The 15,131-nt window shown below is 41.9% G+C and overlaps 1 protein-coding gene across 6 annotated transcripts in view; it reads right to left on the bottom strand.

Moving 5' to 3' along the window:
- marchf8 (membrane-associated ring finger (C3HC4) 8) overlaps positions 1–6,940 on the bottom strand; it is a 112,945-nt gene extending 106,005 nt beyond the window's left edge. For 2 of the 6 annotated variants that reach the window (XM_084735354.1, XM_084735355.1), the window contains exon 1: positions 6,758–6,915. The gene's annotated coding sequence lies outside the window, so the exon portion shown is untranslated. The other 4 variants (XM_084735349.1, XM_084735352.1, XM_084735350.1 and 1 more) reach the window with 4 other exon arrangements.
- Between the last annotated feature and the right edge of the window lie 8,191 nt (positions 6,941–15,131).

Below are 15,131 nucleotides of genomic sequence, written 5' to 3'. Positions count from 1 at the left end.
TTCTCATGATAATTATTTGTTTAAGCATATACATATATATTATTAATGGGAACTGGCTCCTGGCCTCCTGTCATTTTGCAAAAGTGGCTCCCAGGTAAAGCAAGTTGCAGTTTAACAGAGCAGCACATAAGCATAAAATCTGAATAATTGGATTGTTGATACAGACACAAGCAGAACCAAATCTATATATCAAAGTCACAAGTCACAAATGTGTTTTGTGTCCGGCTGCACTAACACATAGCATTGCGCTATTGTGGCTCCTTCACCACACCCTCGGCTTGACTCGTTGCCACAAGCAGACAGAAACCTTGCGAGAGAGCATGAAAGCCCTAATGACATCATCAACCATAGCCCACTACCTGCAGCGGTGCCATCCCACAGTCCATTCAGCTGAGCCAGCACCTCTGCTCGCCTGATGTATAGCAGCTGTCAAGGACGCCCCCATACTTTACAATTTCATTGCATCGGTGCAACACACACATATGCAACTTGTTGTAAGTGTGAGTGAAGAAAGCTACTTAAGATCTGTCAGAAATATCAATATAAACACTGTCCTGTTGTCTCATAAAGTAAGTTTTTTAACTACCGCCATTAACATTAATCCAGTGAGGTTTAACTCACAGGGGTGTGTGACATCATCCATATGAGGAAGTCATTAGATTGGATCAATACTCTTATTCCCCACAGAGGAAGACCAGCTGCAGTGGGACACAGTAGCAGCTCAGGCCAGGATTGAGTTAGTGCAGGGGAGGCAAAGAGAAACGACACCGTATGATACCTTTATTATGTTATTACATTACAGCCCAGCCAGACGCTGATACAACAAGACTAGCGGGGGACAAATTCATACAATTAGAGTCCAGGATCAGATAGCAGTATGGCACAGCTGCACAGAGTCTACACAACGCTGAAAACCTTGTGTACGACTGCAGCTGCCATATGGTGGTAATTTTGTTAATATACTTTTAATTAGTTCAGCTTAAGATCAATTTAAAAAGTACAACTTGCTAAACTGGAAGTCTAGTAAAGAGAGGTAATAACTGACATCATCATGACTTCCTTAACGGAGACTGGAATCTGGGAAAAGCCACATCCTGAGCAACACACTCACATACTCACGTAAAAAAGGGAGACTATGTATTATAGTTGTTTTTTTATTGGCGGCACCACTTCCCGCCTCTGTGAAGAATTAAGTCAATATTATTTTACAGATTAACCAGCAGCGTGAGGAGACGGGGTTAAGCAGCAGGTGCAGTGTGAGTCAGAGAAGCGTTTCTGCTGGTGCCATTTTGAAACAGGTTGACATTTAACACAGAACTGGAAATATATTAAGACGAAAGAAAAACGCTGTTGATCGGGCTGTAAGTCACAAATAGTGTGGTTTACTGAAACAAGATCACATCCTCGAACAACACTGAGTTACTGTACAGGAAATGCAGAAAAAAGGAAGTGCACGTGTGCGTGTTAGAGAGCTTGAGACTGGGGGAAGACCATATTGCAACGTCAGATTGATAAGGATCGTCTACTTCAAACAATTTGAGAAAAATCACATGGTGCTTTGAATTAACCTCTTTTTTTTTCAAATCAATTAGTCATTTGAAAATGTATAGCTGAAGAAACTAGTCAAAGTCATCTGATTGAGTTCATTTTCAAGAAAAACAGGCCAAAAAAATCCACTTCTTACAGCATATTAAATCCTTTGTCCTTAAACTTTACCGTCACAGGAGACAAACACCTCGTCTCACTCTCTCAGAATGGACACCGATTCAGGTATTCCAATATATTTGCAGTATTATGACGTGGGTCCCTATATAGAGCCAGAGTTTAGTTTGACCATTCTGGGCTACTGTATAAAGACTGTGGTGCAACATGGCGACTTCCATGGAAGAGGACCTGCACCGTCTGGGATATAAGCAGGGTCGGACTGTTGCTTTAAAGATGTATTCTGATACAGTTATTAATTACCTGTTGAAAAATGTAGTCAGCAGCATAATCCAAGTATAATAATATTTATGCAATGTAGCTTGATTACTTTCCCTTACTTTTAGATAACTTCAATATAAAATATATGTATAGTGTTTTTATGGCTGCAACTATTATTTTCATCATCGATGAATTTAATTTGTTGATTGTTTTCTCAATTGATTGGATGTTTGGGCTATGAAATGGTGAAATTTCCACCATTTTCACAAGAGGTCATGATAATGAATTGTCAACTGTGTGTGCAGTGTGTAGCAGTATGTTTAAAATTGTAATCTTACTAATTATCCTCCTTTTTTGTAAATGTATCTGTAATCTGATTACATCTTTTAATCTTTAACTAATGACAGTTACCTTTTTTGTATCCAGATTACACAATCCTGTTACATGTAATCCATTAGTCCAAGCCTGGATATGAACAGCTCATTCTAAGGTAACAAGAACAAAATTATTCTTATTTTCTGTTGATTAATAAATCCCCCATAAATCGTAAAACCTTTAACACGTTTGGGTTTTGGACTGTTCATCAGCTTGTGCTCTGGGAAACTGTGATGGGCATTTTTGTTATTGCTGTCTGACATTTTATAGACCAAACAATTAGCTGAGAAAATAACTGACAGACGAACTGATGAAGGAAATAATTACTAGCTACAGCCCGATTATGGACTGAAAAGAAAAAAAAAAAGGCTGTTAGGCTAGACAAAAAAAATGTCATTCTCAGCTCTCTGCCCTTTGAAACATGCTGTATCTTATTAGTAAGAAGAGACATCAGCTGTTGTACAGTTGGAACTAATTAGCCAAATCAAAGACATGGAGTACGGTGGGTGAACCAGAACTAAAAAACCCTTCTCTGAAACTCTTCTGCAAGTCAAAATGTTTTTAGCTGTTGTTAAATTGAATTTGATTGAAACTGCTATAGAATGGCACAATAGGGGATGTCAAACCCATCTGCTGCTCCATATTGTAAAATACTGTGGGAGGCACATTTCACCATCGCAACCAATTGTGTCAAACAATGACAGCAGTTAATTGGCAGAAAGCTACTATCGGATCCTTCAGATACTTTTGATTGCATTCTTTCCTCCCTCCAATTACGTTGCTCAGAACCTATCTCTGAAGGCAGAAAGTATGAGTTCATTTGCAAGCACACAATGGCACAGTCCATTAGGACTGCGGGCTCCTTCACTCGCAGTTTTAGCAGCTTAACAGACAGTCTCGGTTGCACTCTTCCTCCTGTTTGAAATCATAATCATGACTTTACTTTCTCATTGCTGCCTGTGGACGCCGGTCCTGTCAGGACGACTGACGACCTCAGAGTCTGCTGACAGCTCGGGCAGCTCAGGGTCTGGAATAGATGAGATTTCACATCACGGGAGACTGCTCGATGATACCAGCTGAATCTCTCCTTGTCAGGGGGCACACAGTCGGCCGGTCATGAAGTTAGACGAGGCCAGGAGGAAGACGAGGAGGAGCCGACTGTTTTAAGTGTATGATGTGGTCGAATGAGTGTAAGCTGCAAACTAAAACAGCTTAGAGTGCAGATCTCTACCATGCAACATGAAAAGAATATTCAGACATAACCCCTTTGTAATCACCAACATTCTGATAAGTAACTGTAATCTGATTACAAATGTTTTGCGAGTAAATGTAACAGATTACGACTACATATATTTTGTAATTTAACTACATGTAAGCAGTTACTCTGCAGCACTGCTAGTATTACACTGGACATTTGTAGGAATTCTGTCATAATTAGCAGATGACTTCTTGAATTATGGCTAAAACCATGGTTTTGTGAAGTCAGAGTGATTCTGACCACCAAAATCTAATCAGACCATCCTTGAGTTCAAGTGGACAAAATTTAAAAGAAATTCCCTCCAGGTGCTCCAGGGATATGGCATTCATGAGAGTGGGATGAACATTAGATTACAGTGACCTTTGACTACCAAAATCTAATCTGTTCATCCTTGAGAAAGAAGAGAAAGAAATTCCCTGAAGGTGTTCTTGAGATATCATGTTCACAATACTGAGATCGCCCAACAGCATAATGCCTCGGCCACGGCTGTTGCTGGAGTAGAGGCTTAAAAAATATATTGTTTCAAGGTTTTTCAAAAATTGTGAATCAGACGGCCACCAATGTACAGTCATTAATATACACACAAGCAATTAGGCTACTGAGTCCAGTGGTACGCAAGATCAGGCTACAGACAACTGCCAGGTCTGCTGATCATGCACAAGCATTTTATGGTGCAAACAATTCATTGAATAATCCAAAAAAAAGTGCCAATGAAAATAATTTGTTAGTTGCAGCCCTATAATAGCACTTCCCATCTTAACTGAGAATAAGTAGACACCTAAGCATAAAAGTCACCTGATATGATTTCTGCTATGAAGAAAATACAACCCTGAACATTTGATATTGTTGCCGTAATTCAACTTAATAATATAAAATATCAGTGCACTCAACATGAAAACTTTGACAAGTTTAAAACAGCTCATGAATAAAAAGCTGACTGCTCATCTTTTGCTTTTTATATTTTTCTTGCTGCAGTAGATTAAAAGTGTTCCCAATTATTTTCTTTATCAAAGTCAAGATATTTCTTTTGTTCAACTCAAGTACGAAACTGAGATTAAAGCTCCAACTGCTTGCCTGCAAAAAGGCCACCGTCCGTCGCTACTGTTCAAACAAACTTAAACAGTTTGTGTGGAAAAGAAGCCAATCTATATGCGGTAATCCCATGAGAGGAGGCAGGATTAGTTACACAGCAGCACAACAGAGAGAGAATAAGCATTGTGTTATCTGCAAGTTTATGCATGCACACTCCACAGATACCAACGGGACAATAAGAGGCTTCTTATCGCAACAAGACCTCAGTATTTCACAACACTGGCAAAGACATAACCAAGGGCTACAGTGATGTAACACACACACACACACACACAAACACAGCTGGTTCTTGCCCTGCCAGTGCTGAACACCACCACACTGGAGCATGCATCATGGTAAAGATGGTATTATAAGACTGATTTTCTGTTATTTTTGTGTCATGCACACAAAGTGCCCAACCCTCATCGGTTTCCAAGACACCAAAAATACAGTTGCAGTGTTCAAACAATTTCCTCGAGTTTCTCTTACTTATCCAGCCAAAAGAAATCAAGATAAATGGAGAATGTTTTAGCAAAAAACTATATCTCTTATGTGAGGCAAAAAAAGGACCTCACTCTCAGTTTCACTTTCTCACATGAGATAAAAATTCTGCCCTCCTCTGGAGTGGCATTAAACCTGCCACTCTCCACGGCTAATGGTAATGTTTAAACATAACTGTGCACAAAAGGATCTTTGCATAAATTATACTAACATAAAGTTCTACATCTCAGCAGTTTTTGAGACAGTAAGTGCATATTTTTTGTTAATACCATACGGCAACAATTTTTCTCTATACCTGAGGAAAATTTTGCTCCCAATCTCCTGAGTATTAGCCTGTTCTGGAAAACAGACTGAAATAAGGATTTCATCTCATTAGCCCAGGAATTACCATGCAAAATGTTTAAGAAGCTGTGTTTGACTTGAATCCAAGACTTGTCACCTAGGAGTGAAGCTGACTGAAAGGGTTTGCCTTCCCATTGAAAAAATAAATACCACAGTGAGCATCCACACAGCGGAGGTAAGAGCAGAAAGCTGCAGAGTACACATCTAGAACAAGCTGCATTAGGCACCATGGCACTCAGCAGGACTGGAGTGTAAGGTGGCACACACTGAAGAAAGCTGATCCTGCAGCCAATAAGAAGAGAGTGTAATGTGAGAGCCACTGTAACAATTAACTGATTATTGGTTCTGATGGCAGATACGGGGCGCAAACCCACAGTTGAATCCAAATGTGGGTTCACTGACAAGCTGAAGCTATAAAACTGGTTTCCTGTGGAAGCTCTGGGTCATAATAAAGGAACATCCCTGCTCGGACAGCGCGCCTCACAGCTCAAGACTACTGTAAAATACAGAAGCATATGATCTGTGAGGCAGAGGAAGCTGCTGAGATTACATATGCAGTCCATCACGCAAATTTGACCATTAACGTCTCCATCAATATTGATCCAGTATGGTCAACTGAAAGAGGAGAGACCCGCTGCTTTTACCGCACCGTGACCCCCGATGTATTCATGTGAAAATGCAATAAAAGAATCCTTGTCACGGCGGTAAGAAATGCTCATATTAATCGCGTCGGAATGTAATTTTCTTGACTTGTTGTCCCGTCTTATTCTGACAGCGTTACGAATGCGTCGGGAGACCTAACAAAGGCTCGCTCGGACACACATCACGTCTCCTCTTGAGTCACAACACGCACGCAGACCCGGACAAACCCGAGAAACAGATTCATTAAAAACAACAGCTGACACAAACGCGTATCTGATTTTTACTGCAGAGCAGAGCAGAGCAGAGCAGAGCAGAGCGCACCACGGCTGGATTTTCGTACCTTAATCACAACAGGCTACGGTGACCGTCGCCCGGCCGGGGACCGACTCTCAGCTTCTACAGCGTGCAATTACAAAAAAAAAAAAAAAAAAAGCAAATTCTCACACATTCATATCCCAGCACAGTCCAGACATCCGTCCGTCCGTCCGTCCGACAGTCAGCCGCCTCCGGTTGCGTTTAATAAAGCGAGAGGCGCAGCGGAGACACAGGAGGAGACACCTCAGTGTGGACGGACGCAGAGCTGCATCGGAACAAATGTTGGTCCATATTCCCACTAAGAGAAAAAAAAAAAGAAGACACACTCACCGCTGTGTTTGGCACCGAATGACGACGTTTTGTTTATTTCATTGCCCCCGCTGAGCTGAGCAGCTGTGTGTAGTGGTGCGTCACTGACTTCCGCGTTAAGATGGAGTAAAAAAAAAAAAAAAATGCACGAGGAATCAGGAATTTAAAGAACAGGCGGCGCACGCGGTCGCGCTGAGGGCTGTGCGTGCACTACTGAGGAGATGAGGATGAAGATGATGATGATGAGGGTGACGAGGATGACGAGTGGTGGAAAATGTAGCCTATGATGATGATGTAAAATATAATATTTAAAACTCAACAAGTACATATTTTTCTATCAAATGCTATGTAACAATATATCAAATAAAACATGTTTCAATACTGTGATATCTCATGTCAGGTTAATTTTAGAGTTTTATTTTATTTTTATAGACTACTGCATAGTTTTTGTTTTGAAATTGTACGTACATAATTCAAACATATTTCCAAAGAAAAGTCATGCCTTTTTTGTCTTGAAGTTAAAAGGAAAATTGTAACTGTCTGAGAGACAATTGAGTTTATGTTTATTTTACATTTTTTAAAAAAGAAAACAATTTCATTTATATTTCTGTTCAAAATGGTAAAATGTATTTAAAATGTATTATTCTTTATGTAAATTTGGTTAAGAGAAATGGTCGCGTAATAGAGGTCAGAGGTCGCGCCCATAGCATTATGGGTTGGGGGAATGCCTCATGGCTACAGAGCAGAGCGCAACCATGGCTACAGAGCAGAGCGCAACCATGGCTACAGAGCAGAGAGATGAAAACTGAAGGGAGAGTACACGCAGCCCAAAACTACAATCTGCATGGTCCAAGAGGCGCACACGTTTTCACGGTGTCTACGGAGGATGGAAATTAAACTTTTAAAAGACATCTGTAAGATTCGTGGCCATTATTTCTTGGACCGGTGTAGTTACAGTGAAAACGTAACGCCATTACGGCCGAGAGTCCAGAGTGAGAGTCCCAAGTGAAGAGCAGCGGGTGTCCGACGAGAAGAGAGAAGGCAGCGCGATTCCGCAGCAGCGTTTGACCAGAGAAGAGACGGGAGAAGAGGTGTGCCGATTCGGAGGACAACGGGAGAGCCGATACTAACGCCGTTTGGAGAGTACCGCGACTTCGTCAATAGAGGGCAGCACCATCGTGGACTACAGCTCTGCAAATATCCTCTACAGGCTTCAGCGTGCAGTGACTGTTTTCATCCCATCGCTGTCAACACAGAGGAAGGCGGCTCTGCAGACGGCGCCAGATTTGACTGTACCACCTCTGCTTCTTCATAAACAGTTTCCACAACTTCAAAGAAAGCCATCATTCAAGAAAGGTACTTTGCAAGAAAAGACTTGTTTAACAAAAAAGAAAGATAAAAAAAAAAAAAAAAAAAAAAAGAGAAATTGATTTTCTTTACATCTAAATCATTGTTCCTGCTTATCAGTGTTTGTTATTAATGTTTTAATGGTGCTTTTCTGCCTCAGAGTTTGAATTCATAATCAAAGAAGTGCATTAAGAGATTTATTTGTGTTAACTGTAACTAAATGTCAGCACTTAGACTGCACTGATAACCATATAGTGGTAAAGAGTTTATTTGCAACAACTTTGTTAAAAACAAAAGGGTTTTTCTAAAACAGTGCCTTTTCAAAAAATGTATAACGTCAGTTCATGGGAAAATTCACAAGGTGTTGATTTAAGTGAACAAATGGAGTCCCTTCAAGAAGAATTGACAAGTTTAAATGAACAATTAAAATCACAAACTGATAGCACTGAAAGAGAGAGGTTAGAGACACTTATAGGTGACATTCATGCTAAAATAGAAATACTTAAAGTAACAGTAGTTGAGCCTGCTTCCACCTCCTACCAGACAGTTGAAACCAGGAAATCCACAAGAGAGAGACACTTAACCCCTAAAATGCTGGAGCTGAAGCAACAAGAGGCTTCTCAAAGGGAGAGTAAATTCATCTCACTGTACGAAAAATGGAAAGAGCAGGTTAAAACTTCACGCACCAAACTGAAAGTTGAGTGCTCCGATGAAGACTTGGGTGACATGATGGATGCTGTTGAGGGGCTGGAGACACAAGTGAAAGACGTGTATGTAAATATACGCTCTCATTCAGCACCTTCTACTGAGATTAGAAGAAAAATGGATTCCTGCACAGCAGTAACAAGAGATTTAATGGGGCTGATGAAAGTGCGCATGAGTGAAGTGGGACAAGAGGAATTTGATGCTACAGCAGAAAGTGCAAGGCTTCATATGGTGCTTGACAGAGAGTATGCCCAGTCAATATTTGGGTCTACAATGACCAAATCTACTGTTCGTAGCCACCACTTAAGCCGTTCATCAGAACAGCAAAGCATCACAGCAAAAAGAGCAGAGTGTGCTGCAGAGCTGGCGGCAAAGAAGGCTGAAATGAACTTGGAGGAGGCAATTGCTGCACAAAAGCAACAACTTAAAAAACTGGAAAATCAGAGAGATCTTGATGTGATAGCTGCCAAGCTTAAGGCATACTCTGAAGCTGACTCAGGTGACGTCTGCAATGAAAATAAAGCAACACACAGTAAGGTGACCAGTCCTTCATTACCCTGTAAAGAAATTAAAGAGGAACAAACATGTCACAACAACAACAAAGAACAAACAGACAATACTGAGTACAATGAAGCATCATTAGTACAAGCCCTTCACGACACAATGGTACTTACCAGACTACCAGCACCTGAGCCTTCAGTCTTCTCAGGAGATCCACTCAAGTTCTTAGAGTGGAGTGCAAGTTTCAAGGCGCTGATAGAACGACGATGCACAAATCCAGCAGACAGGTTGTTTTACCTGCAGAAATACATCAGTGGTGAAGCACGCTCTGCAGTGGAAGGAAGCTTCTACAGAAAAGATGATGAAGCCTATGACCAAGCATGGGAGGCATTGAACACTCGATATGGCCACCCCTTTGTGATTCAGCGTGCTTTTAGAGAAAAACTGAATAACTGGCCAAAGATAGGCTCAAGAGAGTCACTCAAACTGAGACAATTCAGTGATTTTCTGTCAGCCTGCCGCAATGCCATGCCACACATTAAAGGTCTCCAGGTGCTAAATGACTGTGAGGAAAATCAAAAGATGCTCCAAAAGCTCCCTGATTGGTTGACCTCTCGCTGGAATCGTCATGTCACAAAGCAGATGCGACAAACAGAGGAATACCCCAATTTCAGAGAGTTTGCTGATTTTGTGGCCAAAGAAGCAGATATTGCATGCAATCCAGTGACATCATTACATGCTTTAAAACAAGTCGAAGAAAAGTCACCCAGAGATGTTAAACGCCCAAAGGCTAATGCATTCATCACAAATATGAAAACATCAGATAAATCAACTACAATGATGAAAACGCACAGTGCTGTTGAGAACAGCTCAAAAGATTCAAATGGATCAAAGAAAGTAAACACCTCGTTTCCACCAAACCTAGTCCCATGCATGTTCTGTGGAGAAAGTCACTCCATCCACAAATGCCAGAAGCTCACCAATAAACCTGTAGAGGAAAAGAGAAGGTTCATATTGGACAATAACCTGTGCTTTGGCTGTCTTAGGAGAGGACACAATTCAAAGGACTGCAAGAATAAAGCTACTTGTGGCATATGTAAGAAACCTCATCCAACACCACTTCACGAGGATCGCCCTGCTACTACTACAGACAAATCCTCTTCTCATGCCAAGCAAGCAGAAGAAAACACATCCTCCCTTTCTTGCTGTGTGAGCAGAAATGATGGTGGGAGCACATCCATGATAGTACCTGTATGGATGTCCTCAACCACCACCCCTGAAACAGAGACCTTAGTGTATGCCCTGTTAGATACACAGAGTAGCAACACTTTTGTAGACCAAGGGGTATGTGAGAAAATGGGGGTGGGTTTAGAGCCAGTCAAGTTGAAGCTTACCACTATGATGGGAAAAGATTCCATTGTTCAGAGTGATAGAGTCAGTGGTCTTAGAGTCAGAGGATTTTCCTCAAAAAGCTTTGTTAACTTGCCACCTACTTATACCAGAGATTTCATCCCACTTGAACGTTCTCACATTCCAACCCCTGAAACCGCCAAAAGGTGGAAACACCTGAATAGAATAGCACAGGAAATACCAGAGCTGATGGAATGTGAGGTTGGACTCCTCATAGGCTATGACTGCCCCAAAGCCTTGGCTCCACGACAAGTTATCACAGGACGTGACAATGAGCCATATGGCATCAAGACTGACCTGGGTTGGAGCATTGTCGGCAGCTCACCACAGGTTACAAACTCAACCGAGGTGACAGGTCTGTGCCATCGCACAGCTGTCAAAGAACTACCACCATTGACACCAGCCACTGTCATCAGAGCCCTTGAAGCTGACTTCAGAGATACTAACCCTGGGGAAAAGAGCATATCACAAGATGATATACAGTTTATGCAGTTGCTAAATGAAAAAATACATGAGAACGCAGATGGGCACCTGGAAATGCCTCTTCCCTTTAAGACACGCCCACAACTGCCAGAAAACAAGCGCCTGGCTCTGGTGCGACTGAAGCAGCTTAAAGGGAAATTTGAGAAAAATTCCAAATTCAAGGATGACTACATTAAGTTCATGGACAGTGTGTTTAAGGACGGAGATGCAGAGAGAGCAAACAACCAACCTCAGGCAGGAAATGTTTGGTATATTCCTCACCAAGGGGTATATCACCCGCGAAAGCCAGAAAAAATTAGGGTTGTGTTTGACTGCTCCGCTAAGTATGAGGGCACAGCTCTGAATGATCACTTACTTACTGGCCCTGATCTCACTAACGGGCTGACAGGAGTGCTCTGCAGGTTCCGCAAGCATCCCATTGCAGTGATCTGTGATGTAGAAAAAATGTTCCACAGATTCCATGTAAGCACAGAGGACAGAGACTTCTTACGTTTTCTGTGGTGGGAAAATGGCGATACAAAATCAGAGCCGAAAGAATATCGCATGAGGGTCCATCTTTTTGGAGCAGCATCTTCTCCTGGCTGTGCAAATTATGGAATGAAGTACCTTGCAAGCCAAAATGAAAAGGACTATCCTGCAGCAGCCAACTTCATCAGAAAGAATTTCTATGTTGATGATGGCCTCGTCAGCGTAGAATCTGTGAACACAGCCATCAAACTGGTGAGAGAAGCACAAGCTGTGTGCGCAAAGGGAAAATTACACCTCCACAAGTTCATCTCAAACAATAGAGAGGTTCTGGAATCCATTCCTGACAGTGAACGAGCTAGTGGAGTTCAAGATGTGGATCTCAGTCATGATGAACTCCCAGTCCAGACCGTGTTGGGAGTAAAATGGAGTGTGAACAGCGACGCTTTCTCCTTTAAAGTTGTTCTGGATGAGAAGCCTGCAACACGGCGGGGAATTCTCTCCACAGTCGCCTCAGTGTTCGACCCACTAGGCTTCTTGGCTCCGTTCCTTCTGCTGGGAAAGAAAATACTGCAGGAAATGTGCCAAAAGGGCATTGGATGGGATGAACAATTACCCACAGAGTTAAAGCCACAATGGGAGAGCTGGCTGAAAGACCTTGAGAATCTGCAAAAACTCCAGATCCCAAGATGCTTTGCTCCTGAAAACCTAGGGAAGGTACAGAGAATTGAGTTGCACCATTTTTCAGATGCAAGCAGCCAAGGGTATGGTCAGTGCTCATATATCCGAGTGGTGACAGAAAACAAAGTACATTGTTCCCTAGTCATAGGTAAAGCAAGGGTTGCACCCACCAAAGTTGTAACCATACCTAGACTGGAGTTAACAGCTGCAGTGGTCTCCTCAGCAGTCAGCAGTATGTTAAAGGAAGAGCTGGAGCTCAAAATCGACCAAGAATACTTCTGGACAGATTCGCAGGTGGTCTTAGGCTACATTAACAATGAGGCTCGAAGATTTCATGTCTTCGTGGCGAATCGAGTACAAAGAATCAGGGAAACAACTGATCCAACACAGTGGTACTATGTTGAGACTGACCAAAACCCGGCGGATCACGCTTCCAGAGGCCTCAGGGTGGCAGAGCTGATTAGTTCAACCTGGCTTACTGGGCCAAAATTCCTGTGGGAAAGAGAGATTTTGACACCAAAACCTACACCACAGCTTATGGTGGGAGATCCAGAAATCAAAACGACACAAGCACTACAAACAAATGTAGTCAAAGAGGACAAGTTTTTGGAGAGATTTGAGCGTTTCTCAAGATGGCATACAGCCTTGAATGTTGTTGCTCGGATCCAGAAACTAGCAAAAAGAGACAAAACTACACAGCCCATAACTGTTGAAGACAAAAGAAAGGCCAGTCTCATGCTTGTAAAGCTAGCACAAAAGGATGCCTTCAAAGAGGAAATGCAAATACTGAGTCATGGTAAACTTCCATGTGGCAATCAGCTGTTCCAGCTCGACCCAGTATTTCAAGATGGTGTTCTCAGAGTGGGAGGGCGATTGAAGAACGCCTCCTTACCTCACGACTTAAAACATCCAGTGATTTTACCAAGAGACAGTGTGGTCACAAGTCTGATTATAGGCTACTGCCATGAGAAAACTCAGCACCAAGGCAGAGGCCAAACCCTCAATGAGATTAGAGGAAATGGTTACTGGGTAGTTGGTGGTAGCAAAGTTGTGGCAAACTACATCAAACAATGTGTCACATGCAGGAAAGTTCGCAGACCAACAGAAACACAAAAAATGGCAGATCTTCCTGCTAGCCGTGTTGATCCCTCGCCACCATTTTCCTTCTGTGGAATGGATTGTTTTGGACCCTTTCTTACAAAGCAGGGTCGTAAAGAGTACAAAAGGTATGGACTTATATTCACCTGCCTATCTTCAAGAGCAATTCACATTGAAATATTGGAAGATCTAACAACTGACGCCTTCATCAATGCACTGCGATGTTTTATAGCAATTCGTGGAGCTGTAAGACAAATCAGGTCGGATCAAGGAACAAATTTCGCAGGAGCAAAAAATGAACTGACAAAGGCTTTGAAAGAAGTGGACAAAAACAGACTGACGGCTTATCTGGCCGAAAGACAATGTGACTTCATAATGAACGTACCTGATGCCAGTCACATGGGAGGGGTTTGGGAACGGCAGATCAGAACAGTTAGGAGTGTCCTAAGCTGTGTCCTCTCCAAAAGCGCTGGAAGATTAGATGATGCTTCTCTAAGAACATTTTTCTATGAAGCCATGTCAATTGTTAACAGCCGCCCACTCACAACTGATAACATCAGTGATCCCAAAGGTCTAGAACCACTTACCCCAAACCATTTGCTTACCATGAAAAGCTCTGTCCCGCTGCCTCCCCCAGGAACATTTGTGGCTGAAGATGTGTATGCCAGGAAAAGATGGCGCAGGGTACAGTACCTAACAGAGCAATTCTGGAGTAGGTGGAGGAAGGAGTATTTAGCAAACATCACCCTCAGACAACGCTGGCACTCTTCAAGACGAAATGTTAAGATTGGAGATATTGTCATTGTCAAAGAGGAAGAGATTCCCCGCAATGAGTGGAGACTTGGAAGAGTACTAGATGTTTGCAAAGATGGAGATGGACTGGTTCGAAAAGCCACAGTACAAATAGGAAACAGAAAACTAGGGAAAGAAGGTCAAAGACTCACTAATGTGTCTGTTCTTGAACGCCCAATTCATAAATTAGTTGTGCTTGTAGAAAACAACTAAAATGTGTTCAAATGTAATCAATTTATAAACACATACCTGTGTAAAAAGTTTAAAGTGTCAGTTCAGACCTGAGAGGTATAAGATACCAGTTGTTTACTTCTGGAAATTACTTGATTTATTCAAATGTTTCCACTAAAGTTATCATAAATCATAGTAATTTGATGGGAGTGTAACTGTCTGAGAGACAATTGAGTTTATGTTTATTTTACATTTTTTAAAAAAGAAAACAATTTCATTTATATTTCTGTTCAAAATGGTAAAATGTATTTAAAATGTATTATTCTTTATGTAAATTTGGTTAAGAGAAATGGTCGCGTAATAGAGGTCAGAGGTCGCGCCCATAGCATTATGGGTTGGGGGAATGCCTCATGGCTACAGAGCAGAGCGCAACCATGGCTACAGAGCAGAGCGCAACCATGGCTACAGAGCAGAGAGATGAAAACTGAAGGGAGAGTACACGCAGCCCAAAACTACAATCTGCATGGTCCAAGAGGCGCACACGGTATTTGTTCTTAAATTTATTTGTTTTGTATGTTTTAACGTGTGTGACCTTTGAGGAGCAGCCTTTCTGTTGTTGTGCTAGCTTGCAGGGACCCGTCTATGATGTGATGTTCATGTGAGGGTTTGCCTTTGAGCCTGCCTGGACATTTATTAATAGACTTTGAGAGACTTTCAATTATAATTATTTGTTTTTTAAATG

The sequence above is a fragment of the Lutjanus erythropterus genome, chromosome 14, assembly GCF_056507025.1.
Source record: "Lutjanus erythropterus isolate fLutEry1 chromosome 14, fLutEry1.hap2, whole genome shotgun sequence".
Classification (NCBI taxonomy): domain Eukaryota; kingdom Metazoa; phylum Chordata; class Actinopteri; order Lutjaniformes; family Lutjanidae; genus Lutjanus; species Lutjanus erythropterus.
This window is presented reverse-complemented; position numbering and strand designations above follow the sequence as displayed.